Genomic DNA, 24,662 nt, shown 5'->3' with positions numbered 1-24,662 from the left:
TCAGTCTCGAGTGCAACTAGTAAAACTGTAATTAGTAATAACTGGAAACAAACACTCTCACGTTGACGCAAAGAAGCCTAGGTGGTAATAAACGGCAAATACGGCCTTACCTCGCAAAAGCTATGCTGTGCGTTTCACCGTCGTGGAGAGAAAATGAGATGGCTGAGGTGAGGATCGAACGTACGCCCTTAAGAAGAGGCCACGCGCTGCCCACTGCGCCAGGGAGGCACACAGGAATACTCGCCACCGCCAGCCTCACTAAGTAGTTCTAATTTCAGAATTCTTTTCCCACCATGCCGAACACGAAACGGTGGACTTCTCAGCGGAAGTCAATCCTGCGTCTAGTTACGGTGCCTCGCCCTGGAAGCAGCGTGGCAAAGCGTTCGGATGTGCTGGCGGGCAGGGCGCCTGCAGCAGATTCGCTTCGGCCTCTGGTGGCAGCAGGGGCGGCAACGGATCACGACACAGGAAGCCTGCAGCGCAGTGCGGTGGTGGTGTAACGGTCAGCATGGTTGCTTCCCAAGCAGTTGATCCGGGTTCGATTCCCGGCCCCCGCAGGAGCATTGTCATTTTTGCGTAGCGCAATAGTGTGTGTTCAACACCATGCGATCCTCGAAATTGCCAAGTGTCGCGCACCAAGTAATATCTGCTCGTCTCTCGCCTCGTTCCAGCTACGTGGGCGGGTCCTTCAGTTGATTTCACTTCATCGTGTGTCGACTTGGCCCGACTTTGCTCGACTGCCGCTCGCTGCCGCTCGGCAGTGGGGCCGATATGACAGGCGAAGTACGACAATCGGCTGCGAGAAATAAGGTAATCAAGAGTACCTTTCCTTTTCAATACGAAAAGCAAAATTTTCATTTACAAATTTCGGAAATCTCACTGCTTCGCTATGGTGTTATCTACGATATTTGAGAAATTATCTGTGGATTCGTACGGTTGTGTTATTGCCAAAGTCGTTCTGGCACTTAACTTTCGCTCTTTTTGCAAACAACCTCTTTAAATTTTGGATCATATGTTCGTTAACGTAATTAAAATTGCTGAGGGAGGCACCATAGCACAACAACACTGTAACACAAAAGGGGGAGGGTGGGGGTGAAAGTGGAAAGGTCCAATAGCACGCAGAGTTCCCGCCTATCACCCATCAAATCACTAACCACGCCCACCTCTGCTTAACTTCATTAATCGAAAGGGAGCCGGCCGTTGACGACAACTGAGTGAAACGTTCAGACTTGTAGCTCGATGTGCAGGTAATTTTGGAATCTGCCTGGCAGAGTCTCGCAGAAGACTGCATTTCCTGTTAGCGAAGAAAATGGAATGGCCTGTGGAGGGATCGAACCCATGACCGTGTTACTAGCACGACGCTATAGCCCACTGAGCTAACGGGCCACGCAACACTGTCGCATCAGCAGTCCAAAACCGCAAAACCATCTCCTCTTCCTTCAAAGCGGCCCCGCCATTCACGTGAGCATGTATCTCTTTTTCTTGACTTTCTCTCAACTTATACTTGGAACCCAGAGCAGCAACACCACGAAGACGAAAAACGGCCGTGACAGGTTTTCTCATCCCAGCCCAGAAAATTCACATTCCGGTACCGGGAATCGAAGCCGGGCCTCCTGGGTGAAAGCCAGGTATCCTAGCCACTAGACCATACCGGACATACCTCAAGTATCCACTACGTGTGTATGCGTCGAGAAATACTTCTCCTCCACGCAACTTCACGGCCGAATCTGGCGCCAACGCTGAACTCTGTCCGCCGCCACGATCCCGCTTACTCACTCCCAAAGCGCCCAAGTCATACTACACAAACATCGCTTTCAGTCTCGAGTGCAACTAGTAAAACTGTAATTAGTAATAACTGGAAACAAACACTCTCACGTTGACGCAAAGAAGCCTAGGTGGTAATAAACGGCAAATACGGCCTTACCTCGCAAAAGCTATGCTGTGCGTTTCACCGTCGTGGAGAGAAAATGAGATGGCTGAGGTGAGGATCGAACGTACGCCCTTAAGAAGAGGCCACGCGCTGCCCACTGCGCCAGGGAGGCACACAGGAATACTCGCCACCGCCAGCCTCACTAAGTAGTTCTAATTTCAGAATTCTTTTCCCACCATGCCGAACACGAAACGGTGGACTTCTCAGCGGAAGTCAATCCTGCGTCTAGTTACGGTGCCTCGCCCTGGAAGCAGCGTGGCAAAGCGTTCGGATGTGCTGGCGGGCAGGGCGCCTGCAGCAGATTCGCTTCGGCCTCTGGTGGCAGCAGGGGCGGCAACGGATCACGACACAGGAAGCCTGCAGCGCAGTGCGGTGGTGGTGTAACGGTCAGCATGGTTGCTTCCCAAGCAGTTGATCCGGGTTCGATTCCCGGCCCCCGCAGGAGCATTGTCATTTTTGCGTAGCGCAATAGTGTGTGTTCAACACCATGCGATCCTCGAAATTGCCAAGTGTCGCGCACCAAGTAATATCTGCTCGTCTCTCGCCTCGTTCCAGCTACGTGGGCGGGTCCTTCAGTTGATTTCACTTCATCGTGTGTCGACTTGGCCCGACTGCCGCTCGACTGCCGCTCGGCAGTGGGGCCGATATGACAGGCGAAGTACGACAATCGGCTGCGAGAAATAAGGTAATCAAGAGTACCTTTCCTTTTCAATACGAAAAGCAAAATTTTCATTTACAAATTTCGGAAATCTCACTGCTTCGCTATGGTGTTATCTACGATATTTGAGAAATTATCTGTGGATTCGTACGGTTGTGTTATTGCCAAAGTCGTTCTGGCACTTAACTTTCGCTCTTTTTGCAAACAACCTCTTTAAATTTTGGATCATATGTTCGTTAACGTAATTTAAATTGCTGAGGGAGGCACCATAGCACAACAACACTGTAACACAAAAGGGGGAGGGTGGGGGTGAAAGTGGAAAGGTCCAATAGCACGCAGAGTTCCCGCCTATCACCCATCAAATCACTAACCACGCCCACCTCTGCTTAACTTCATTAATCGAAAGGGAGCCGGCCGTTGACGACAACTGAGTGAAACGTTCAGACTTGTAGCTCGATGTGCAGGTAATTTTGGAATCTGCCTGGCAGAGTCTCGCAGAAGACTGCATTTCCTGTTAGCGAAGAAAATGGAATGGCCTGTGGAGGGATCGAACCCATGACCGTGTTACTAGCACGACGCTATAGCCCACTGAGCTAACGGGCCACGCAACACTGTCGCATCAGCAGTCCAAAACCGCAAAACCATCTCCTCTTCCTTCAAAGCGGCCCCGCCATTCACGTGAGCATGTATCTCTTTTTCTTGACTTTCTCTCAACTTATACTTGGAACCCAGAGCAGCAACACCACGAAGACGAAAAACGGCCGTGACAGGTTTTCTCATCCCAGCCCAGAAAATTCACATTCCGGTACCGGGAATCGAAGCCGGGCCTCCTGGGTGAAAGCCAGGTATCCTAGCCACTAGACCATACCGGACATACCTCAAGTATCCACTACGTGTGTATGCGTCGAGAAATACTTCTCCTCCACGCAACTTCACGGCCGAATCTGGCGCCAACGCTGAACTCTGTCCGCCGCCACGATCCCGCTTACTCACTCCCAAAGCGCCCAAGTCATACTACACAAACATCGCTTTCAGTCTCGAGTGCAACTAGTAAAACTGTAATTAGTAATAACTGGAAACAAACACTCTCACGTTGACGCAAAGAAGCCTAGGTGGTAATAAACGGCAAATACGGCCTTACCTCGCAAAAGCTATGCTGTGCGTTTCACCGTCGTGGAGAGAAAATGAGATGGCTGAGGTGAGGATCGAACGTACGCCCTTAAGAAGAGGCCACGCGCTGCCCACTGCGCCAGGGAGGCACACAGGAATACTCGCCACCGCCAGCCTCACTAAGTAGTTCTAATTTCAGAATTCTTTTCCCACCATGCCGAACACGAAACGGTGGACTTCTCAGCGGAAGTCAATCCTGCGTCTAGTTACGGTGCCTCGCCCTGGAAGCAGCGTGGCAAAGCGTTCGGATGTGCTGGCGGGCAGGGCGCCTGCAGCAGATTCGCTTCGGCCTCTGGTGGCAGCAGGGGCGGCAACGGATCACGACACAGGAAGCCTGCAGCGCAGTGCGGTGGTGGTGTAACGGTCAGCATGGTTGCTTCCCAAGCAGTTGATCCGGGTTCGATTCCCGGCCCCCGCAGGAGCATTGTCATTTTTGCGTAGCGCAATAGTGTGTGTTCAACACCATGCGATCCTCGAAATTGCCAAGTGTCGCGCACCAAGTAATATCTGCTCGTCTCTCGCCTCGTTCCAGCTACGTGGGCGGGTCCTTCAGTTGATTTCACTTCATCGTGTGTCGACTTGGCCCGACTGCCGCTCGACTGCCGCTCGGCAGTGGGGCCGATATGACAGGCGAAGTACGACAATCGGCTGCGAGAAATAAGGTAATCAAGAGTACCTTTCCTTTTCAATACGAAAAGCAAAATTTTCATTTACAAATTTCGGAAATCTCACTGCTTCGCTATGGTGTTATCTACGATATTTGAGAAATTATCTGTGGATTCGTACGGTTGTGTTATTGCCAAAGTCGTTCTGGCACTTAACTTTCGCTCTTTTTGCAAACAACCTCTTTAAATTTTGGATCATATGTTCGTTAACGTAATTTAAATTGCTGAGGGAGGCACCATAGCACAACAACACTGTAACACAAAAGGGGGAGGGTGGGGGTGAAAGTGGAAAGGTCCAATAGCACGCAGAGTTCCCGCCTATCACCCATCAAATCACTAACCACGCCCACCTCTGCTTAACTTCATTAATCGAAAGGGAGCCGGCCGTTGACGACAACTGAGTGAAACGTTCAGACTTGTAGCTCGATGTGCAGGTAATTTTGGAATCTGCCTGGCAGAGTCTCGCAGAAGACTGCATTTCCTGTTAGCGAAGAAAATGGAATGGCCTGTGGAGGGATCGAACCCATGACCGTGTTACTAGCACGACGCTATAGCCCACTGAGCTAACGGGCCACGCAACACTGTCGCATCAGCAGTCCAAAACCGCAAAACCATCTCCTCTTCCTTCAAAGCGGCCCCGCCATTCACGTGAGCATGTATCTCTTTTTCTTGACTTTCTCTCAACTTATACTTGGAACCCAGAGCAGCAACACCACGAAGACGAAAAACGGCCGTGACAGGTTTTCTCATCCCAGCCCAGAAAATTCACATTCCGGTACCGGGAATCGAAGCCGGGCCTCCTGGGTGAAAGCCAGGTATCCTAGCCACTAGACCATACCGGACATACCTCAAGTATCCACTACGTGTGTATGCGTCGAGAAATACTTCTCCTCCACGCAACTTCACGGCCGAATCTGGCGCCAACGCTGAACTCTGTCCGCCGCCACGATCCCGCTTACTCACTCCCAAAGCGCCCAAGTCATACTACACAAACATCGCTTTCAGTCTCGAGTGCAACTAGTAAAACTGTAATTAGTAATAACTGGAAACAAACACTCTCACGTTGACGCAAAGAAGCCTAGGTGGTAATAAACGGCAAATACGGCCTTACCTCGCAAAAGCTATGCTGTGCGTTTCACCGTCGTGGAGAGAAAATGAGATGGCTGAGGTGAGGATCGAACGTACGCCCTTAAGAAGAGGCCACGCGCTGCCCACTGCGCCAGGGAGGCACACAGGAATACTCGCCACCGCCAGCCTCACTAAGTAGTTCTAATTTCAGAATTCTTTTCCCACCATGCCGAACACGAAACGGTGGACTTCTCAGCGGAAGTCAATCCTGCGTCTAGTTACGGTGCCTCGCCCTGGAAGCAGCGTGGCAAAGCGTTCGGATGTGCTGGCGGGCAGGGCGCCTGCAGCAGATTCGCTTCGGCCTCTGGTGGCAGCAGGGGCGGCAACGGATCACGACACAGGAAGCCTGCAGCGCAGTGCGGTGGTGGTGTAACGGTCAGCATGGTTGCTTCCCAAGCAGTTGATCCGGGTTCGATTCCCGGCCCCCGCAGGAGCATTGTCATTTTTGCGTAGCGCAATAGTGTGTGTTCAACACCATGCGATCCTCGAAATTGCCAAGTGTCGCGCACCAAGTAATATCTGCTCGTCTCTCGCCTCGTTCCAGCTACGTGGGCGGGTCCTTCAGTTGATTTCACTTCATCGTGTGTCGACTTGGCCCGACTTTGCTCGACTGCCGCTCGCTGCCGCTCGGCAGTGGGGCCGATATGACAGGCGAAGTACGACAATCGGCTGCGAGAAATAAGGTAATCAAGAGTACCTTTCCTTTTCAATACGAAAAGCAAAATTTTCATTTACAAATTTCGGAAATCTCACTGCTTCGCTATGGTGTTATCTACGATATTTGAGAAATTATCTGTGGATTCGTACGGTTGTGTTATTGCCAAAGTCGTTCTGGCACTTAACTTTCGCTCTTTTTGCAAACAACCTCTTTAAATTTTGGATCATATGTTCGTTAACGTAATTTAAATTGCTGAGGGAGGCACCATAGCACAACAACACTGTAACACAAAAGGGGGAGGGTGGGGGTGAAAGTGGAAAGGTCCAATAGCACGCAGAGTTCCCGCCTATCACCCATCAAATCACTAACCACGCCCACCTCTGCTTAACTTCATTAATCGAAAGGGAGCCGGCCGTTGACGACAACTGAGTGAAACGTTCAGACTTGTAGCTCGATGTGCAGGTAATTTTGGAATCTGCCTGGCAGAGTCTCGCAGAAGACTGCATTTCCTGTTAGCGAAGAAAATGGAATGGCCTGTGGAGGGATCGAACCCATGACCGTGTTACTAGCACGACGCTATAGCCCACTGAGCTAACGGGCCACGCAACACTGTCGCATCAGCAGTCCAAAACCGCAAAACCATCTCCTCTTCCTTCAAAGCGGCCCCGCCATTCACGTGAGCATGTATCTCTTTTTCTTGACTTTCTCTCAACTTATACTTGGAACCCAGAGCAGCAACACCACGAAGACGAAAAACGGCCGTGACAGGTTTTCTCATCCCAGCCCAGAAAATTCACATTCCGGTACCGGGAATCGAAGCCGGGCCTCCTGGGTGAAAGCCAGGTATCCTAGCCACTAGACCATACCGGACATACCTCAAGTATCCACTACGTGTGTATGCGTCGAGAAATACTTCTCCTCCACGCAACTTCACGGCCGAATCTGGCGCCAACGCTGAACTCTGTCCGCCGCCACGATCCCGCTTACTCACTCCCAAAGCGCCCAAGTCATACTACACAAACATCGCTTTCAGTCTCGAGTGCAACTAGTAAAACTGTAATTAGTAATAACTGGAAACAAACACTCTCACGTTGACGCAAAGAAGCCTAGGTGGTAATAAACGGCAAATACGGCCTTACCTCGCAAAAGCTATGCTGTGCGTTTCACCGTCGTGGAGAGAAAATGAGATGGCTGAGGTGAGGATCGAACGTACGCCCTTAAGAAGAGGCCACGCGCTGCCCACTGCGCCAGGGAGGCACACAGGAATACTCGCCACCGCCAGCCTCACTAAGTAGTTCTAATTTCAGAATTCTTTTCCCACCATGCCGAACACGAAACGGTGGACTTCTCAGCGGAAGTCAATCCTGCGTCTAGTTACGGTGCCTCGCCCTGGAAGCAGCGTGGCAAAGCGTTCGGATGTGCTGGCGGGCAGGGCGCCTGCAGCAGATTCGCTTCGGCCTCTGGTGGCAGCAGGGGCGGCAACGGATCACGACACAGGAAGCCTGCAGCGCAGTGCGGTGGTGGTGTAACGGTCAGCATGGTTGCTTCCCAAGCAGTTGATCCGGGTTCGATTCCCGGCCCCCGCAGGAGCATTGTCATTTTTGCGTAGCGCAATAGTGTGTGTTCAACACCATGCGATCCTCGAAATTGCCAAGTGTCGCGCACCAAGTAATATCTGCTCGTCTCTCGCCTCGTTCCAGCTACGTGGGCGGGTCCTTCAGTTGATTTCACTTCATCGTGTGTCGACTTGGCCCGACTTTGCTCGACTGCCGCTCGCTGCCGCTCGGCAGTGGGGCCGATATGACAGGCGAAGTACGACAATCGGCTGCGAGAAATAAGGTAATCAAGAGTACCTTTCCTTTTCAATACGAAAAGCAAAATTTTCATTTACAAATTTCGGAAATCTCACTGCTTCGCTATGGTGTTATCTACGATATTTGAGAAATTATCTGTGGATTCGTACGGTTGTGTTATTGCCAAAGTCGTTCTGGCACTTAACTTTCGCTCTTTTTGCAAACAACCTCTTTAAATTTTGGATCATATGTTCGTTAACGTAATTTAAATTGCTGAGGGAGGCACCATAGCACAACAACACTGTAACACAAAAGGGGGAGGGTGGGGGTGAAAGTGGAAAGGTCCAATAGCACGCAGAGTTCCCGCCTATCACCCATCAAATCACTAACCACGCCCACCTCTGCTTAACTTCATTAATCGAAAGGGAGCCGGCCGTTGACGACAACTGAGTGAAACGTTCAGACTTGTAGCTCGATGTGCAGGTAATTTTGGAATCTGCCTGGCAGAGTCTCGCAGAAGACTGCATTTCCTGTTAGCGAAGAAAATGGAATGGCCTGTGGAGGGATCGAACCCATGACCGTGTTACTAGCACGACGCTATAGCCCACTGAGCTAACGGGCCACGCAACACTGTCGCATCAGCAGTCCAAAACCGCAAAACCATCTCCTCTTCCTTCAAAGCGGCCCCGCCATTCACGTGAGCATGTATCTCTTTTTCTTGACTTTCTCTCAACTTATACTTGGAACCCAGAGCAGCAACACCACGAAGACGAAAAACGGCCGTGACAGGTTTTCTCATCCCAGCCCAGAAAATTCACATTCCGGTACCGGGAATCGAAGCCGGGCCTCCTGGGTGAAAGCCAGGTATCCTAGCCACTAGACCATACCGGACATACCTCAAGTATCCACTACGTGTGTATGCGTCGAGAAATACTTCTCCTCCACGCAACTTCACGGCCGAATCTGGCGCCAACGCTGAACTCTGTCCGCCGCCACGATCCCGCTTACTCACTCCCAAAGCGCCCAAGTCATACTACACAAACATCGCTTTCAGTCTCGAGTGCAACTAGTAAAACTGTAATTAGTAATAACTGGAAACAAACACTCTCACGTTGACGCAAAGAAGCCTAGGTGGTAATAAACGGCAAATACGGCCTTACCTCGCAAAAGCTATGCTGTGCGTTTCACCGTCGTGGAGAGAAAATGAGATGGCTGAGGTGAGGATCGAACGTACGCCCTTAAGAAGAGGCCACGCGCTGCCCACTGCGCCAGGGAGGCACACAGGAATACTCGCCACCGCCAGCCTCACTAAGTAGTTCTAATTTCAGAATTCTTTTCCCACCATGCCGAACACGAAACGGTGGACTTCTCAGCGGAAGTCAATCCTGCGTCTAGTTACGGTGCCTCGCCCTGGAAGCAGCGTGGCAAAGCGTTCGGATGTGCTGGCGGGCAGGGCGCCTGCAGCAGATTCGCTTCGGCCTCTGGTGGCAGCAGGGGCGGCAACGGATCACGACACAGGAAGCCTGCAGCGCAGTGCGGTGGTGGTGTAACGGTCAGCATGGTTGCTTCCCAAGCAGTTGATCCGGGTCCGATTCCCGGCCACCGCAGGAGCATTGTCATTTTTGCGTAGCGCAATAGTGTGTGTTCAACACCATGCGATCCTCGAAATTGCCAAGTGTCGCGCACCAAGTAATATCTGCTCGTCTCTCGCCTCGTTCCAGCTACGTGGGCGGGTCCTTCAGTTGATTTCACTTCATCGTGTGTCGACTTGGCCCGACTTTGCTCGACTGCCGCTCGCTGCCGCTCGGCAGTGGGGCCGATATGACAGGCGAAGTACGACAATCGGCTGCGAGAAATAAGGTAATCAAGAGTACCTTTCCTTTTCAATACGAAAAGCAAAATTTTCATTTACAAATTTCGGAAATCTCACTGCTTCGCTATGGTGTTATCTACGATATTTGAGAAATTATCTGTGGATTCGTACGGTTGTGTTATTGCCAAAGTCGTTCTGGCACTTAACTTTCGCTCTTTTTGCAAACAACCTCTTTAAATTTTGGATCATATGTTCGTTAACGTAATTTAAATTGCTGAGGGAGGCACCATAGCACAACAACACTGTAACACAAAAGGGGGAGGGTGGGGGTGAAAGTGGAAAGGTCCAATAGCACGCAGAGTTCCCGCCTATCACCCATCAAATCACTAACCACGCCCACCTCTGCTTAACTTCATTAATCGAAAGGGAGCCGGCCGTTGACGACAACTGAGTGAAACGTTCAGACTTGTAGCTCGATGTGCAGGTAATTTTGGAATCTGCCTGGCAGAGTCTCGCAGAAGACTGCATTTCCTGTTAGCGAAGAAAATGGAATGGCCTGTGGAGGGATCGAACCCATGACCGTGTTACTAGCACGACGCTATAGCCCACTGAGCTAACGGGCCACGCAACACTGTCGCATCAGCAGTCCAAAACCGCAAAACCATCTCCTCTTCCTTCAAAGCGGCCCCGCCATTCACGTGAGCATGTATCTCTTTTTCTTGACTTTCTCTCAACTTATACTTGGAACCCAGAGCAGCAACACCACGAAGACGAAAAACGGCCGTGACAGGTTTTCTCATCCCAGCCCAGAAAATTCACATTCCGGTACCGGGAATCGAAGCCGGGCCTCCTGGGTGAAAGCCAGGTATCCTAGCCACTAGACCATACCGGACATACCTCAAGTATCCACTACGTGTGTATGCGTCGAGAAATACTTCTCCTCCACGCAACTTCACGGCCGAATCTGGCGCCAACGCTGAACTCTGTCCGCCGCCACGATCCCGCTTACTCACTCCCAAAGCGCCCAAGTCATACTACACAAACATCGCTTTCAGTCTCGAGTGCAACTAGTAAAACTGTAATTAGTAATAACTGGAAACAAACACTCTCACGTTGACGCAAAGAAGCCTAGGTGGTAATAAACGGCAAATACGGCCTTACCTCGCAAAAGCTATGCTGTGCGTTTCACCGTCGTGGAGAGAAAATGAGATGGCTGAGGTGAGGATCGAACGTACGCCCTTAAGAAGAGGCCACGCGCTGCCCACTGCGCCAGGGAGGCACACAGGAATACTCGCCACCGCCAGCCTCACTAAGTAGTTCTAATTTCAGAATTCTTTTCCCACCATGCCGAACACGAAACGGTGGACTTCTCAGCGGAAGTCAATCCTGCGTCTAGTTACGGTGCCTCGCCCTGGAAGCAGCGTGGCAAAGCGTTCGGATGTGCTGGCGGGCAGGGCGCCTGCAGCAGATTCGCTTCGGCCTCTGGTGGCAGCAGGGGCGGCAACGGATCACGACACAGGAAGCCTGCAGCGCAGTGCGGTGGTGGTGTAACGGTCAGCATGGTTGCTTCCCAAGCAGTTGATCCGGGTTCGATTCCCGGCCCCCGCAGGAGCATTGTCATTTTTGCGTAGCGCAATAGTGTGTGTTCAACACCATGCGATCCTCGAAATTGCCAAGTGTCGCGCACCAAGTAATATCTGCTCGTCTCTCGCCTCGTTCCAGCTACGTGGGCGGGTCCTTCAGTTGATTTCACTTCATCGTGTGTCGACTTGGCCCGACTTTGCTCGACTGCCGCTCGCTGCCGCTCGGCAGTGGGGCCGATATGACAGGCGAAGTACGACAATCGGCTGCGAGAAATAAGGTAATCAAGAGTACCTTTCCTTTTCAATACGAAAAGCAAAATTTTCATTTACAAATTTCGGAAATCTCACTGCTTCGCTATGGTGTTATCTACGATATTTGAGAAATTATCTGTGGATTCGTACGGTTGTGTTATTGCCAAAGTCGTTCTGGCACTTAACTTTCGCTCTTTTTGCAAACAACCTCTTTAAATTTTGGATCATATGTTCGTTAACGTAATTTAAATTGCTGAGGGAGGCACCATAGCACAACAACACTGTAACACAAAAGGGGGAGGGTGGGGGTGAAAGTGGAAAGGTCCAATAGCACGCAGAGTTCCCGCCTATCACCCATCAAATCACTAACCACGCCCACCTCTGCTTAACTTCATTAATCGAAAGGGAGCCGGCCGTTGACGACAACTGAGTGAAACGTTCAGACTTGTAGCTCGATGTGCAGGTAATTTTGGAATCTGCCTGGCAGAGTCTCGCAGAAGACTGCATTTCCTGTTAGCGAAGAAAATGGAATGGCCTGTGGAGGGATCGAACCCATGACCGTGTTACTAGCACGACGCTATAGCCCACTGAGCTAACGGGCCACGCAACACTGTCGCATCAGCAGTCCAAAACCGCAAAACCATCTCCTCTTCCTTCAAAGCGGCCCCGCCATTCACGTGAGCATGTATCTCTTTTTCTTGACTTTCTCTCAACTTATACTTGGAACCCAGAGCAGCAACACCACGAAGACGAAAAACGGCCGTGACAGGTTTTCTCATCCCAGCCCAGAAAATTCACATTCCGGTACCGGGAATCGAAGCCGGGCCTCCTGGGTGAAAGCCAGGTATCCTAGCCACTAGACCATACCGGACATACCTCAAGTATCCACTACGTGTGTATGCGTCGAGAAATACTTCTCCTCCACGCAACTTCACGGCCGAATCTGGCGCCAACGCTGAACTCTGTCCGCCGCCACGATCCCGCTTACTCACTCCCAAAGCGCCCAAGTCATACTACACAAACATCGCTTTCAGTCTCGAGTGCAACTAGTAAAACTGTAATTAGTAATAACTGGAAACAAACACTCTCACGTTGACGCAAAGAAGCCTAGGTGGTAATAAACGGCAAATACGGCCTTACCTCGCAAAAGCTATGCTGTGCGTTTCACCGTCGTGGAGAGAAAATGAGATGGCTGAGGTGAGGATCGAACGTACGCCCTTAAGAAGAGGCCACGCGCTGCCCACTGCGCCAGGGAGGCACACAGGAATACTCGCCACCGCCAGCCTCACTAAGTAGTTCTAATTTCAGAATTCTTTTCCCACCATGCCGAACACGAAACGGTGGACTTCTCAGCGGAAGTCAATCCTGCGTCTAGTTACGGTGCCTCGCCCTGGAAGCAGCGTGGCAAAGCGTTCGGATGTGCTGGCGGGCAGGGCGCCTGCAGCAGATTCGCTTCGGCCTCTGGTGGCAGCAGGGGCGGCAACGGATCACGACACAGGAAGCCTGCAGCGCAGTGCGGTGGTGGTGTAACGGTCAGCATGGTTGCTTCCCAAGCAGTTGATCCGGGTTCGATTCCCGGCCCCCGCAGGAGCATTGTCATTTTTGCGTAGCGCAATAGTGTGTGTTCAACACCATGCGATCCTCGAAATTGCCAAGTGTCGCGCACCAAGTAATATCTGCTCGTCTCTCGCCTCGTTCCAGCTACGTGGGCGGGTCCTTCAGTTGATTTCACTTCATCGTGTGTCGACTTGGCCCGACTTTGCTCGACTGCCGCTCGCTGCCGCTCGGCAGTGGGGCCGATATGACAGGCGAAGTACGACAATCGGCTGCGAGAAATAAGGTAATCAAGAGTACCTTTCCTTTTCAATACGAAAAGCAAAATTTTCATTTACAAATTTCGGAAATCTCACTGCTTCGCTATGGTGTTATCTACGATATTTGAGAAATTATCTGTGGATTCGTACGGTTGTGTTATTGCCAAAGTCGTTCTGGCACTTAACTTTCGCTCTTTTTGCAAACAACCTCTTTAAATTTTGGATCATATGTTCGTTAACGTAATTTAAATTGCTGAGGGAGGCACCATAGCACAACAACACTGTAACACAAAAGGGGGAGGGTGGGGGTGAAAGTGGAAAGGTCCAATAGCACGCAGAGTTCCCGCCTATCACCCATCAAATCACTAACCACGCCCACCTCTGCTTAACTTCATTAATCGAAAGGGAGCCGGCCGTTGACGACAACTGAGTGAAACGTTCAGACTTGTAGCTCGATGTGCAGGTAATTTTGGAATCTGCCTGGCAGAGTCTCGCAGAAGACTGCATTTCCTGTTAGCGAAGAAAATGGAATGGCCTGTGGAGGGATCGAACCCATGACCGTGTTACTAGCACGACGCTATAGCCCACTGAGCTAACGGGCCACGCAACACTGTCGCATCAGCAGTCCAAAACCGCAAAACCATCTCCTCTTCCTTCAAAGCGGCCCCGCCATTCACGTGAGCATGTATCTCTTTTTCTTGACTTTCTCTCAACTTATACTTGGAACCCAGAGCAGCAACACCACGAAGACGAAAAACGGCCGTGACAGGTTTTCTCATCCCAGCCCAGAAAATTCACATTCCGGTACCGGGAATCGAAGCCGGGCCTCCTGGGTGAAAGCCAGGTATCCTAGCCACTAGACCATACCGGACATACCTCAAGTATCCACTACGTGTGTATGCGTCGAGAAATACTTCTCCTCCACGCAACTTCACGGCCGAATCTGGCGCCAACGCTGAACTCTGTCCGCCGCCACGATCCCGCTTACTCACTCCCAAAGCGCCCAAGTCATACTACACAAACATCGCTTTCAGTCTCGAGTGCAACTAGTAAAACTGTAATTAGTAATAACTGGAAACAAACACTCTCACGTTGACGCAAAGAAGCCTAGGTGGTAATAAACGGCAAATACGGCCTTACCTCGCAAAAGCTATGCTGTGCGTTTCACCGTCGTGGAGAGAAAATGAGATGGCTGAGGTGAGGATCGAACGTACGCCCTTAAGAAGAGGCCACGCGCTGCCCACTGCGCCAGGGAGGCACACAGGAATACTCGCCACCGCCAGCCTCACTAAGTAGTTCTAATTTCAGAATTCTTTTCCCACCATGCCGAACACGAAACGGTGGACTTCTCAGCGGAAGTCAATCCTGCGTCTAGTTACGGTGCCTCGCCCTGGAAGCAGCGTGGCAAAGCGTTCGGATGTGCTGGCGGGCAGGGCGCCTGCAGCAGATTCGCTTCGGCCTCTGGTGGCAGCAGGGGCGGCAACGGATCACGACACAGGAAGCCTGCAGCGCAGTGCGGTGGTGGTGTAACGGTCAGCATGGTTGCTTCCCAAGCAGTTGATCCGGGTCCGATTCCCGGCCACCGCAGGAGCATTGTCATTTTTGCGTAGCGCAATAGTGTGTGTTCAACACCATGCGATCCTCGAAATTGCCAAGTGTCGTGCACCAAGTAATATCTGCTCGTCTCTCGCCTCGTTCCAGCTACGTGGGCGGGTCCTTCAGTTGATTTCACTTCATCGTGTGTCGACTTGGCCCGACTTTGCTCGACTGCCGCTCGCTGCCGCTCGGCAGTGGGGCCGATATGACAGGCGAAGTACGACAATCGGCTGCGAGAAATAAGGTAATCAAGAGTACCTTTCCTTTTCAATACGAAAAGCAAAATTTTCATTTACAAATTTCGGAAATCTCACTGCTTCGCTATGGTGTTATCTACGATATTTGAGAAATTATCTGTGGATTCGTACGGTTGTGTTATTGCCAAAGTCGTTCTGGCACTTAACTTTCGCTCTTTTTGCAAACAACCTCTTTAAATTTTGGATCATATGTTCGTTAACGTAATTTAAATTGCTGAGGGAGGCACCATAGCACAACAACACTGTAACACAAAAGGGGGAGGGTGGGGGTGAAAGTGGAAAGGTCCAATAGCACGCAGAGTTCCCGCCTATCACCCATCAAATCACTAACCACGCCCACCTCTGCTTAACTTCATTAATCGAAAGGGAGCCGGCCGTTGACGACAACTGAGTGAAACGTTCAGACTTGTAGCTCGATGTGCAGGTAATTTTGGAATCTGCCTGGCAGAGTCTCGCAGAAGACTGCATTTCCTGTTAGCGAAGAAAATGGAATGGCCTGTGGAGGGATCGAACCCATGACCGTGTTACTAGCACGACGCTATAGCCCACTGAGCTAACGGGCCACGCAACACTGTCGCATCAGCAGTCCAAAACCGCAAAACCATCTCCTCTTCCTTCAAAGCGGCCCCGCCATTCACGTGAGCATGTATCTCTTTTTCTTGACTTTCTCTCAACTTATACTTGGAACCCAGAGCAGCAACACCACGAAGACGAAAAACGGCCGTGACAGGTTTTCTCATCCCAGCCCAGAAAATTCACATTCCGGTACCGGGAATCGAAGCCGGGCCTCCTGGGTGAAAGCCAGGTATCCTAGCCACTAGACCATACCGGACATACCTCAAGTATCCACTACGTGTGTATGCGTCGAGAAATACTTCTCCTCCACGCAACTTCACGGCCGAATCTGGCGCCAACGCTGAACTCTGTCCGCCGCCACGATCCCGCTTACTCACTCCCAAAGCGCCCAAGTCATACTACACAAACATCGCTTTCAGTCTCGAGTGCAACTAGTAAAACTGTAATTAGTAATAACTGGAAACAAACACTCTCACGTTGACGCAAAGAAGCCTAGGTGGTAATAAACGGCAAATACGGCCTTACCTCGCAAAAGCTATGCTGTGCGTTTCACCGTCGTGGAGAGAAAATGAGATGGCTGAGGTGAGGATCGAACGTACGCCCTTAAGAAGAGGCCACGCGCTGCCCACTGCGCCAGGGAGGCACACAGGAATACTCGCCACCGCCAGCCTCACTAAGTAGTTCTAATTTCAGAATTCTTTTCCCACCATGCCGAACACGAAACGGTGGACTTCTCAGCGGAAGTCAATCCTGCGTCTAGTTACGGTGCCTCGCCCTGGAAGCAGCGTGGCAAAGCGTTCGGATGTGCTGGCGGGCAGGGCGCCTGCAGCAGATTCGCTTCGGCCTCTGGTGGCAGCAGGGGCGGCAACGGATCACGACACAGGAAGCCTGCAGCGCAGTGCGGTGGTGGTGTAACGGTCAGCATGGTTGCTTCCCAAGCAGTTGATCCGGGTTCGATTCCCGGCCCCCGCAGGAGCATTGTCATTTTTGCGTAGCGCAATAGTGTGTGTTCAACACCATGCGATCCTCGAAATTGCCAAGTGTCGCGCACCAAGTAATATCTGCTCGTCTCTCGCCTCGTTCCAGCTACGTGGGCGGGTCCTTCAGTTGATTTCACTTCATCGTGTGTCGACTTGGCCCGACTTTGCTCGACTGCCGCTCGCTGCCGCTCGGCAGTGGGGCCGATATGACAGGCGAAGTACGACAATCGGCTGCGAGAAATAAGGTAATCAAGAGTACCTTTCCTTTTCAATACGAAAAGCAAAATTTTCATTTACAAATTTCGGAAATCTCACTGCTTCGCTATGGTGTTATCTACGATATTTGAGAAATTATCTGTGGATTCGTACGGTTGTGTTATTGCCAAAGTCGTTCTGGCACTTAACTTTCGCTCTTTTTGCAAACAACCTCTTTAAATTTTGGATCATATGTTCGTTAACGTAATTTAAATTGCTGAGGGAGGCACCATAGCACAACAACACTGTAACACAAAAGGGGGAGGGTGGGGGTGAAAGTGGAAAGGTCCAATAGCACGCAGAGTTCCCGCCTATCACCCATCAAATCACTAACCACGCCCACCTCTGCTTAACTTCATTAATCGAAAGGGAGCCGGCCGTTGACGACAACTGAGTGAAACGTTCAGACTTGTAGCTCGATGTGCAGGTAATTTTGGAATCTGCCTGGCAGAGTCTCGCAGAAGACTGCATTTCCTGTTAGCGAAGAAAATGGAATGGCCTGTGGAGGGATCGAACCCATGACCGTGTTACTAGCACGACGCTATAGCCCACTGAGCTAACGGGCCACGCAACACTGTCGCATCAGCAGTCCAAAACCGCAAAACCATCTCCTCTTCCTTCAAAGCGGCCCCGCCATTCACGTGAGCATGTATCTCTTTTTCTTGACTTTCTCTCAACTTATACTTGGAACCCAGAGCAGCAACACCACGAAGACGAAAAACGGCCGTGACAGGTTTTCTCATCCCAGCCCAGAAAATTCACATTCCGGTACCGGGAATCGAAGCCGGGCCTCCTGGGTGAAAGCCAGGTATCCTAGCCACTAGACCATACCGGACATACCTCAAGTATCCACTACGTGTGTATGCGTCGAGAAATACTTCTCCTCCACGCAACTTCACGGCCGAATCTGGCGCCAACGCTGAACTCTGTCCGCCGCCACGATCCCGCTTACTCACTCCCAAAGCGCCCAAGTCATACTACACAAACATCGCTTTCAGTCTCGAGTGCAACTAGTAAAACTGTAATTAGTAATAACTGGAAACAAACACTCTCACGTTGACGCAAAGAAGCCTAGGTGGTAATAAACGGCAAATACGGCCTTACCTCGCAAAAGCTATGCTGTGCGTTTCACCGTCGTGGAGAGAAAATGAGATGGCTGAGGTGAGGATCGAACGTACGCCCTTAAGAAGAGGCCACGCGCTGCCCACTGCGCCAGGGAGGCACACAGGAATACTCGCCACCGCCAGCCTCACTAAGTAGTTCTAATTTCAGAATTCTTTTCCCACCATGCCGAACACGAAACGGTGGACTTCTCAGCGGAAGTCAATCCTGCGTCTAGTTACGGTGCCTCGCCCTGGAAGCAGCGTGGCAAAGCGTTCGGATGTGCTGGCGGGCAGGGCGCCTGCAGCAGATTCGCTTCGGCCTCTGGTGGCAGCAGGGGCGGCAACGGATCACGACACAGGAAGCCTGCAGCGCAGTGCGGTGGTGGTGTAACGGTCAGCATGGTTGCTTCCCAAGCAGTTGATCCGGGTCCGATTCCCGGCCACCGCAGGAGCATTGTCATTTTTGCGTAGCGCAATAGTGTGTGTTCAACACCATGCGATCCTCGAAATTGCCAAGTGTCGTGCACCAAGTAATATCTGCTCGTCTCTCGCCTCGTTCCAGCTACGTGGGCGGGTCCTTCAGTTGATTTCACTTCATCGTGTGTCGACTTGGCCCGACTTTGCTCGACTGCCGCTCGCTGCCGCTCGGCAGTGGGGCCGATATGACAGGCGAAGTACGACAATCGGCTGCGAGAAATAAGGTAATCAAGAGTACCTTTCCTTTTCAATACGAAAAGCAAAATTTTCATTTACAAATTTCGGAAATCTCACTGCTTCGCTATGGTGTTATCTACGATATTTGAGAAATTATCTGTGGATTCGTACGGTTGTGTTATTGCCAAAGTCGTTCTGGCACTTAACTTTCGCTCTTTTTGCAAACAACCTCTTTAAATTTTGGATCATATGTTCGTTAACGTAATTTAAATTGCTGAGGGAGGCACCATAGCACAACAACACTGTAACACAAAAGGGGGAGGGTGGGGGTGAAAGTGGAAAGGTCCAATAGCACGCAGAGTTCCCGCCTATCACCCATCAAATCACTAACCACGCCCACCTCTGCTTAACTTCATTAATCGAAAGGGAGCCGGCCGTTGACGACAACTGAGTGAAACGTTCAGACTTGTAGCTCGATGTGCAGGTAATTTTGGAATCTGCCTGGCAGAGTCTCGCAGAAGACTGCATTTCCTGTTAGCGAAGAAAATGGAATGGCCTGTGGAGGGATCGAACCCATGACCGTGTTACTAGCACGACGCTATAGCCCACTGAGCTAACGGGCCACGCAACACTGTCGCATCAGCAGTCCAAAACCGCAAAACCATCTCCTCTTCCTTCAAAGCGGCCCCGCCATTCACGTGAGCATGTATCTCTTTTTCTTGACTTTCTCTCAACTTATACTTGGAACCCAGAGCAGCAACACCACGAAGACGAAAAACGGCCGTGACAGGTTTTCTCATCCCAGCCCAGAAAATTCACATTCCGGTACCGGGAATCGAAGCCGGGCCTCCTGGGTGAAAGCCAGGTATCCTAGCCACTAGACCATACCGGACATACCTCAAGTATCCACTACGTGTGTATGCGTCGAGAAATACTTCTCCTCCACGCAACTTCACGGCCGAATCTGGCGCCAACGCTGAACTCTGTCCGCCGCCACGATCCCGCTTACTCACTCCCAAAGCGCCCAAGTCATACTACACAAACATCGCTTTCAGTCTCGAGTGCAACTAGTAAAACTGTAATTAGTAATAACTGGAAACAAACACTCTCACGTTGACGCAAAGAAGCCTAGGTGGTAATAAACGGCAAATACGGCCTTACCTCGCAAAAGCTATGCTGTGCGTTTCACCGTCGTGGAGAGAAAATGAGATGGCTGAGGTGAGGATCGAACGTACGCCCTTAAGAAGAGGCCACGCGCTGCCCACTGCGCCAGGGAGGCACACAGGAATACTCGCCACCGCCAGCCTCACTAAGTAGTTCTAATTTCAGAATTCTTTTCCCACCATGCCGAACACGAAACGGTGGACTTCTCAGCGGAAGTCAATCCTGCGTCTAGTTACGGTGCCTCGCCCTGGAAGCAGCGTGGCAAAGCGTTCGGATGTGCTGGCGGGCAGGGCGCCTGCAGCAGATTCGCTTCGGCCTCTGGTGGCAGCAGGGGCGGCAACGGATCACGACACAGGAAGCCTGCAGCGCAGTGCGGTGGTGGTGTAACGGTCAGCATGGTTGCTTCCCAAGCAGTTGATCCGGGTTCGATTCCCGGCCCCCGCAGGAGCATTGTCATTTTTGCGTAGCGCAATAGTGTGTGTTCAACACCATGCGATCCTCGAAATTGCCAAGTGTCGCGCACCAAGTAATATCTGCTCGTCTCTCGCCTCGTTCCAGCTACGTGGGCGGGTCCTTCAGTTGATTTCACTTCATCGTGTGTCGACTTGGCCCGACTTTGCTCGACTGCCGCTCGCTGCCGCTCGGCAGTGGGGCCGATATGACAGGCGAAGTACGACAATCGGCTGCGAGAAATAAGGTAATCAAGAGTACCTTTCCTTTTCAATACGAAAAGCAAAATTTTCATTTACAAATTTCGGAAATCTCACTGCTTCGCTATGGTGTTATCTACGATATTTGAGAAATTATCTGTGGATTCGTACGGTTGTGTTATTGCCAAAGTCGTTCTGGCACTTAACTTTCGCTCTTTTTGCAAACAACCTCTTTAAATTTTGGATCATATGTTCGTTAACGTAATTTAAATTGCTGAGGGAGGCACCATAGCACAACAACACTGTAACACAAAAGGGGGAGGGTGGGGGTGAAAGTGGAAAGGTCCAATAGCACGCAGAGTTCCCGCCTATCACCCATCAAATCACTAACCACGCCCACCTCTGCTTAACTTCATTAATCGAAAGGGAGCCGGCCGTTGACGACAACTGAGTGAAACGTTCAGACTTGTAGCTCGATGTGCAGGTAATTTTGGAATCTGCCTGGCAGAGTCTCGCAGAAGACTGCATTTCCTGTTAGCGAAGAAAATGGAATGGCCTGTGGAGGGATCGAACCCATGACCGTGTTACTAGCACGACGCTATAGCCCACTGAGCTAACGGGCCACGCAACACTGTCGCATCAGCAGTCCAAAACCGCAAAACCATCTCCTCTTCCTTCAAAGCGGCCCCGCCATTCACGTGAGCATGTATCTCTTTTTCTTGACTTTCTCTCAACTTATACTTGGAACCCAGAGCAGCAACACCACGAAGACGAAAAACGGCCGTGACAGGTTTTCTCATCCCAGCCCAGAAAATTCACATTCCGGTACCGGGAATCGAAGCCGGGCCTCCTGGGTGAAAGCCAGGTATCCTAGCCACTAGACCATACCGGACATACCTCAAGTATCCACTACGTGTGTATGCGTCGAGAAATACTTCTCCTCCACGCAACTTCACGGCCGAATCTGGCGCCAACGCTGAACTCTGTCCGCCGCCACGATCCCGCTTACTCACTCCCAAAGCGCCCAAGTCATACTACACAAACATCGCTTTCAGTCTCGAGTGCAACTAGTAAAACTGTAATTAGTAATAACTGGAAACAAACACTCTCACGTTGACGCAAAGAAGCCTAGGTGGTAATAAACGGCAAATACGGCCTTACCTCGCAAAAGCTATGCTGTGCGTTTCACCGTCGTGGAGAGAAAATGAGATGGCTGAGGTGAGGATCGAACGTACGCCCTTAAGAAGAGGCCACGCGCTGCCCACTGCGCCAGGGAGGCACACAGGAATACTCGCCACCGCCAGCCTCACTAAGTAGTTCTAATTTCAGAATTCTTTTCCCACCATGCCGAACACGAAACGGTGGACTTCTCAGCGGAAGTCAATCCTGCGTCTAGTTACGGTGCCTCGCCCTGGAAGCAGCGTGGCAAAGCGTTCGGATGTGCTGGCGGGCAGGGCGCCTGCAGCAGATTCGCTTCGGCCTCTGGTGGCAGCAGGGGCGGCAACGGATCACGACACAGGAAGCCTGCAGCGCAGTGCGGTGGTGGTGTAACGGTCAGCATGGTTGCTTCCCAAGCAGTTGATCCGGGTTCGATTCCCGGCCCCCGCAGGAGCATTGTCATTTTTGCGTAGCGCAATAGTGTGTGTTCAACACCATGCGATCCTCGAAATTGCCAAGTGTCGCGCACCAAGTAATATCTGCTCGTCTCTCGCCTCGTTCCAGCTACGTGGGCGGGTCCTTCAGTTGATTTCACTTCATCGTGTGTCGACTTGGCCCGACTTTGCTCGACTGCCGCTCGCTGCCGCTCGGCAGTGGGGCCGATATGACAGGCGAAGTACGACAATCGGCTGCGAGAAATAAGGTAATCAAGAGTACCTTTCCTTTTCAATACGAAAAGCAAAATTTTCATTTACAAATTTCGGAAATCTCACTGCTTCGCTATGGTGTTATCTACGATATTTGAGAAATTATCTGTGGATTCGTACGGTTGTGTTATTGCCAAAGTCGTTCTGGCACTTAACTTTCGCTCTTTTTGCAAACAACCTCTTTAAATTTTGGATCATATGTTCGTTAACGTAATTTAAATTGCTGAGGGAGGCACCATAGCACAACAACACTGTAACACAAAAGGGGGAGGGTGGGGGTGAAAGTGGAAAGGTCCAATAGCACGCAGAGTTCCCGCCTATCACCCATCAAATCACTAACCACGCCCACCTCTGCTTAACTTCATTAATCGAAAGGGAGCCGGCCGTTGACGACAACTGAGTGAAACGTTCAGACTTGTAGCTCGATGTGCAGGTAATTTTGGAATCTGCCTGGCAGAGTCTCGCAGAAGACTGCATTTCCTGTTAGCGAAGAAAATGGAATGGCCTGTGGAGGGATCGAACCCATGACCGTGTTACTAGCACGACGCTATAGCCCACTGAGCTAACGGGCCACGCAACACTGTCGCATCAGCAGTCCAAAACCGCAAAACCATCTCCTCTTCCTTCAAAGCGGCCCCGCCATTCACGTGAGCATGTATCTCTTTTTCTTGACTTTCTCTCAACTTATACTTGGAACCCAGAGCAGCAACACCACGAAGACGAAAAACGGCCGTGACAGGTTTTCTCATCCCAGCCCAGAAAATTCACATTCCGGTACCGGGAATCGAAGCCGGGCCTCCTGGGTGAAAGCCAGGTATCCTAGCCACTAGACCATACCGGACATACCTCAAGTATCCACTACGTGTGTATGCGTCGAGAAATACTTCTCCTCCACGCAACTTCACGGCCGAATCTGGCGCCAACGCTGAACTCTGTCCGCCGCCACGATCCCGCTTACTCACTCCCAAAGCGCCCAAGTCATACTACACAAACATCGCTTTCAGTCTCGAGTGCAACTAGTAAAACTGTAATTAGTAATAACTGGAAACAAACACTCTCACGTTGACGCAAAGAAGCCTAGGTGGTAATAAACGGCAAATACGGCCTTACCTCGCAAAAGCTATGCTGTGCGTTTCACCGTCGTGGAGAGAAAATGAGATGGCTGAGGTGAGGATCGAACGTACGCCCTTAAGAAGAGGCCACGCGCTGCCCACTGCGCCAGGGAGGCACACAGGAATACTCGCCACCGCCAGCCTCACTAAGTAGTTCTAATTTCAGAATTCTTTTCCCACCATGCCGAACACGAAACGGTGGACTTCTCAGCGGAAGTCAATCCTGCGTCTAGTTACGGTGCCTCGCCCTGGAAGCAGCGTGGCAAAGCGTTCGGATGTGCTGGCGGGCAGGGCGCCTGCAGCAGATTCGCTTCGGCCTCTGGTGGCAGCAGGGGCGGCAACGGATCACGACACAGGAAGCCTGCAGCGCAGTGCGGTGGTGGTGTAACGGTCAGCATGGTTGCTTCCCAAGCAGTTGATCCGGGTCCGATTCCCGGCCACCGCAGGAGCATTGTCATTTTTGCGTAGCGCAATAGTGTGTGTTCAACACCATGCGATCCTCGAAATTGCCAAGTGTCGCGCACCAAGTAATATCTGCTCGTCTCTCGCCTCGTTCCAGCTACGTGGGCGGGTCCTTCAGTTGATTTCACTTCATCGTGTGTCGACTTGGCCCGACTTTGCTCGACTGCCGCTCGCTGCCGCTCGGCAGTGGGGCCGATATGACAGGCGAAGTACGACAATCGGCTGCGAGAAATAAGGTAATCAAGAGTACCTTTCCTTTTCAATACGAAAAGCAAAATTTTCATTTACAAATTTCGGAAATCTCACTGCTTCGCTATGGTGTTATCTACGATATTTGAGAAATTATCTGTGGATTCGTACGGTTGTGTTATTGCCAAAGTCGTTCTGGCACTTAACTTTCGCTCTTTTTGCAAACAACCTCTTTAAATTTTGGATCATATGTTCGTTAACGTAATTTAAATTGCTGAGGGAGGCACCATAGCACAACAACACTGTAACACAAAAGGGGGAGGGTGGGGGTGAAA

The 24,662-nt window shown here is 51.2% G+C and overlaps 27 non-coding genes across 27 annotated transcripts; 14 read left to right on the top strand and 13 right to left on the bottom strand.

Moving 5' to 3' along the window:
• Positions 1-485: 485 nt before the first annotated feature.
• On the top strand, positions 486-557 carry Trnag-ccc (transfer RNA glycine (anticodon CCC)). Its single transcript has one exon. It is a non-coding gene; the product is annotated as a tRNA-Gly (tRNA).
• Positions 558-1,583: 1,026 nt separating this feature from the next.
• Positions 1,584-1,655, bottom strand: Trnae-uuc (transfer RNA glutamic acid (anticodon UUC)). The gene has a single exon. It is a non-coding gene; the product is annotated as a tRNA-Glu (tRNA).
• A 644-nt stretch (positions 1,656-2,299) lies between these two features.
• Trnag-ccc (transfer RNA glycine (anticodon CCC)) lies at positions 2,300-2,371 on the top strand. The gene has a single exon. It is a non-coding gene; the product is annotated as a tRNA-Gly (tRNA).
• Positions 2,372-3,388: 1,017 nt separating this feature from the next.
• Trnae-uuc (transfer RNA glutamic acid (anticodon UUC)) lies at positions 3,389-3,460 on the bottom strand. Its single transcript has one exon. It is a non-coding gene; the product is annotated as a tRNA-Glu (tRNA).
• A 644-nt stretch (positions 3,461-4,104) lies between these two features.
• Trnag-ccc (transfer RNA glycine (anticodon CCC)) lies at positions 4,105-4,176 on the top strand. Its single transcript has one exon. It is a non-coding gene; the product is annotated as a tRNA-Gly (tRNA).
• Positions 4,177-5,193: 1,017 nt separating this feature from the next.
• Positions 5,194-5,265, bottom strand: Trnae-uuc (transfer RNA glutamic acid (anticodon UUC)). Its single transcript has one exon. It is a non-coding gene; the product is annotated as a tRNA-Glu (tRNA).
• A 644-nt stretch (positions 5,266-5,909) lies between these two features.
• Positions 5,910-5,981, top strand: Trnag-ccc (transfer RNA glycine (anticodon CCC)). The gene has a single exon. It is a non-coding gene; the product is annotated as a tRNA-Gly (tRNA).
• Positions 5,982-7,007: 1,026 nt separating this feature from the next.
• Trnae-uuc (transfer RNA glutamic acid (anticodon UUC)) lies at positions 7,008-7,079 on the bottom strand. Its single transcript has one exon. It is a non-coding gene; the product is annotated as a tRNA-Glu (tRNA).
• Positions 7,080-7,723: 644 nt separating this feature from the next.
• Trnag-ccc (transfer RNA glycine (anticodon CCC)) lies at positions 7,724-7,795 on the top strand. Its single transcript has one exon. It is a non-coding gene; the product is annotated as a tRNA-Gly (tRNA).
• A 1,026-nt stretch (positions 7,796-8,821) lies between these two features.
• Positions 8,822-8,893, bottom strand: Trnae-uuc (transfer RNA glutamic acid (anticodon UUC)). The gene has a single exon. It is a non-coding gene; the product is annotated as a tRNA-Glu (tRNA).
• Positions 8,894-9,537: 644 nt separating this feature from the next.
• Trnag-ccc (transfer RNA glycine (anticodon CCC)) lies at positions 9,538-9,609 on the top strand. Its single transcript has one exon. It is a non-coding gene; the product is annotated as a tRNA-Gly (tRNA).
• A 1,026-nt stretch (positions 9,610-10,635) lies between these two features.
• Trnae-uuc (transfer RNA glutamic acid (anticodon UUC)) lies at positions 10,636-10,707 on the bottom strand. Its single transcript has one exon. It is a non-coding gene; the product is annotated as a tRNA-Glu (tRNA).
• Positions 10,708-11,351: 644 nt separating this feature from the next.
• Positions 11,352-11,423, top strand: Trnag-ccc (transfer RNA glycine (anticodon CCC)). Its single transcript has one exon. It is a non-coding gene; the product is annotated as a tRNA-Gly (tRNA).
• A 1,026-nt stretch (positions 11,424-12,449) lies between these two features.
• On the bottom strand, positions 12,450-12,521 carry Trnae-uuc (transfer RNA glutamic acid (anticodon UUC)). The gene has a single exon. It is a non-coding gene; the product is annotated as a tRNA-Glu (tRNA).
• Positions 12,522-13,165: 644 nt separating this feature from the next.
• Positions 13,166-13,237, top strand: Trnag-ccc (transfer RNA glycine (anticodon CCC)). The gene has a single exon. It is a non-coding gene; the product is annotated as a tRNA-Gly (tRNA).
• A 1,026-nt stretch (positions 13,238-14,263) lies between these two features.
• On the bottom strand, positions 14,264-14,335 carry Trnae-uuc (transfer RNA glutamic acid (anticodon UUC)). The gene has a single exon. It is a non-coding gene; the product is annotated as a tRNA-Glu (tRNA).
• Positions 14,336-14,979: 644 nt separating this feature from the next.
• On the top strand, positions 14,980-15,051 carry Trnag-ccc (transfer RNA glycine (anticodon CCC)). The gene has a single exon. It is a non-coding gene; the product is annotated as a tRNA-Gly (tRNA).
• Positions 15,052-16,077: 1,026 nt separating this feature from the next.
• Trnae-uuc (transfer RNA glutamic acid (anticodon UUC)) lies at positions 16,078-16,149 on the bottom strand. Its single transcript has one exon. It is a non-coding gene; the product is annotated as a tRNA-Glu (tRNA).
• A 644-nt stretch (positions 16,150-16,793) lies between these two features.
• Trnag-ccc (transfer RNA glycine (anticodon CCC)) lies at positions 16,794-16,865 on the top strand. The gene has a single exon. It is a non-coding gene; the product is annotated as a tRNA-Gly (tRNA).
• Positions 16,866-17,891: 1,026 nt separating this feature from the next.
• Positions 17,892-17,963, bottom strand: Trnae-uuc (transfer RNA glutamic acid (anticodon UUC)). Its single transcript has one exon. It is a non-coding gene; the product is annotated as a tRNA-Glu (tRNA).
• A 644-nt stretch (positions 17,964-18,607) lies between these two features.
• Positions 18,608-18,679, top strand: Trnag-ccc (transfer RNA glycine (anticodon CCC)). Its single transcript has one exon. It is a non-coding gene; the product is annotated as a tRNA-Gly (tRNA).
• Positions 18,680-19,705: 1,026 nt separating this feature from the next.
• Positions 19,706-19,777, bottom strand: Trnae-uuc (transfer RNA glutamic acid (anticodon UUC)). The gene has a single exon. It is a non-coding gene; the product is annotated as a tRNA-Glu (tRNA).
• Positions 19,778-20,421: 644 nt separating this feature from the next.
• Trnag-ccc (transfer RNA glycine (anticodon CCC)) lies at positions 20,422-20,493 on the top strand. Its single transcript has one exon. It is a non-coding gene; the product is annotated as a tRNA-Gly (tRNA).
• Positions 20,494-21,519: 1,026 nt separating this feature from the next.
• On the bottom strand, positions 21,520-21,591 carry Trnae-uuc (transfer RNA glutamic acid (anticodon UUC)). The gene has a single exon. It is a non-coding gene; the product is annotated as a tRNA-Glu (tRNA).
• Positions 21,592-22,235: 644 nt separating this feature from the next.
• Positions 22,236-22,307, top strand: Trnag-ccc (transfer RNA glycine (anticodon CCC)). The gene has a single exon. It is a non-coding gene; the product is annotated as a tRNA-Gly (tRNA).
• A 1,026-nt stretch (positions 22,308-23,333) lies between these two features.
• On the bottom strand, positions 23,334-23,405 carry Trnae-uuc (transfer RNA glutamic acid (anticodon UUC)). Its single transcript has one exon. It is a non-coding gene; the product is annotated as a tRNA-Glu (tRNA).
• Positions 23,406-24,049: 644 nt separating this feature from the next.
• On the top strand, positions 24,050-24,121 carry Trnag-ccc (transfer RNA glycine (anticodon CCC)). Its single transcript has one exon. It is a non-coding gene; the product is annotated as a tRNA-Gly (tRNA).
• The last annotated feature ends 541 nt before the right edge of the window (positions 24,122-24,662 follow it).

Source organism: Schistocerca nitens, chromosome 9, assembly GCF_023898315.1.
Source record: "Schistocerca nitens isolate TAMUIC-IGC-003100 chromosome 9, iqSchNite1.1, whole genome shotgun sequence".
Taxonomy (NCBI): domain Eukaryota; kingdom Metazoa; phylum Arthropoda; class Insecta; order Orthoptera; family Acrididae; genus Schistocerca; species Schistocerca nitens.
Note: the sequence above shows the minus strand (reverse complement) of the source record. Positions and strands in the feature narration are given on the sequence as shown.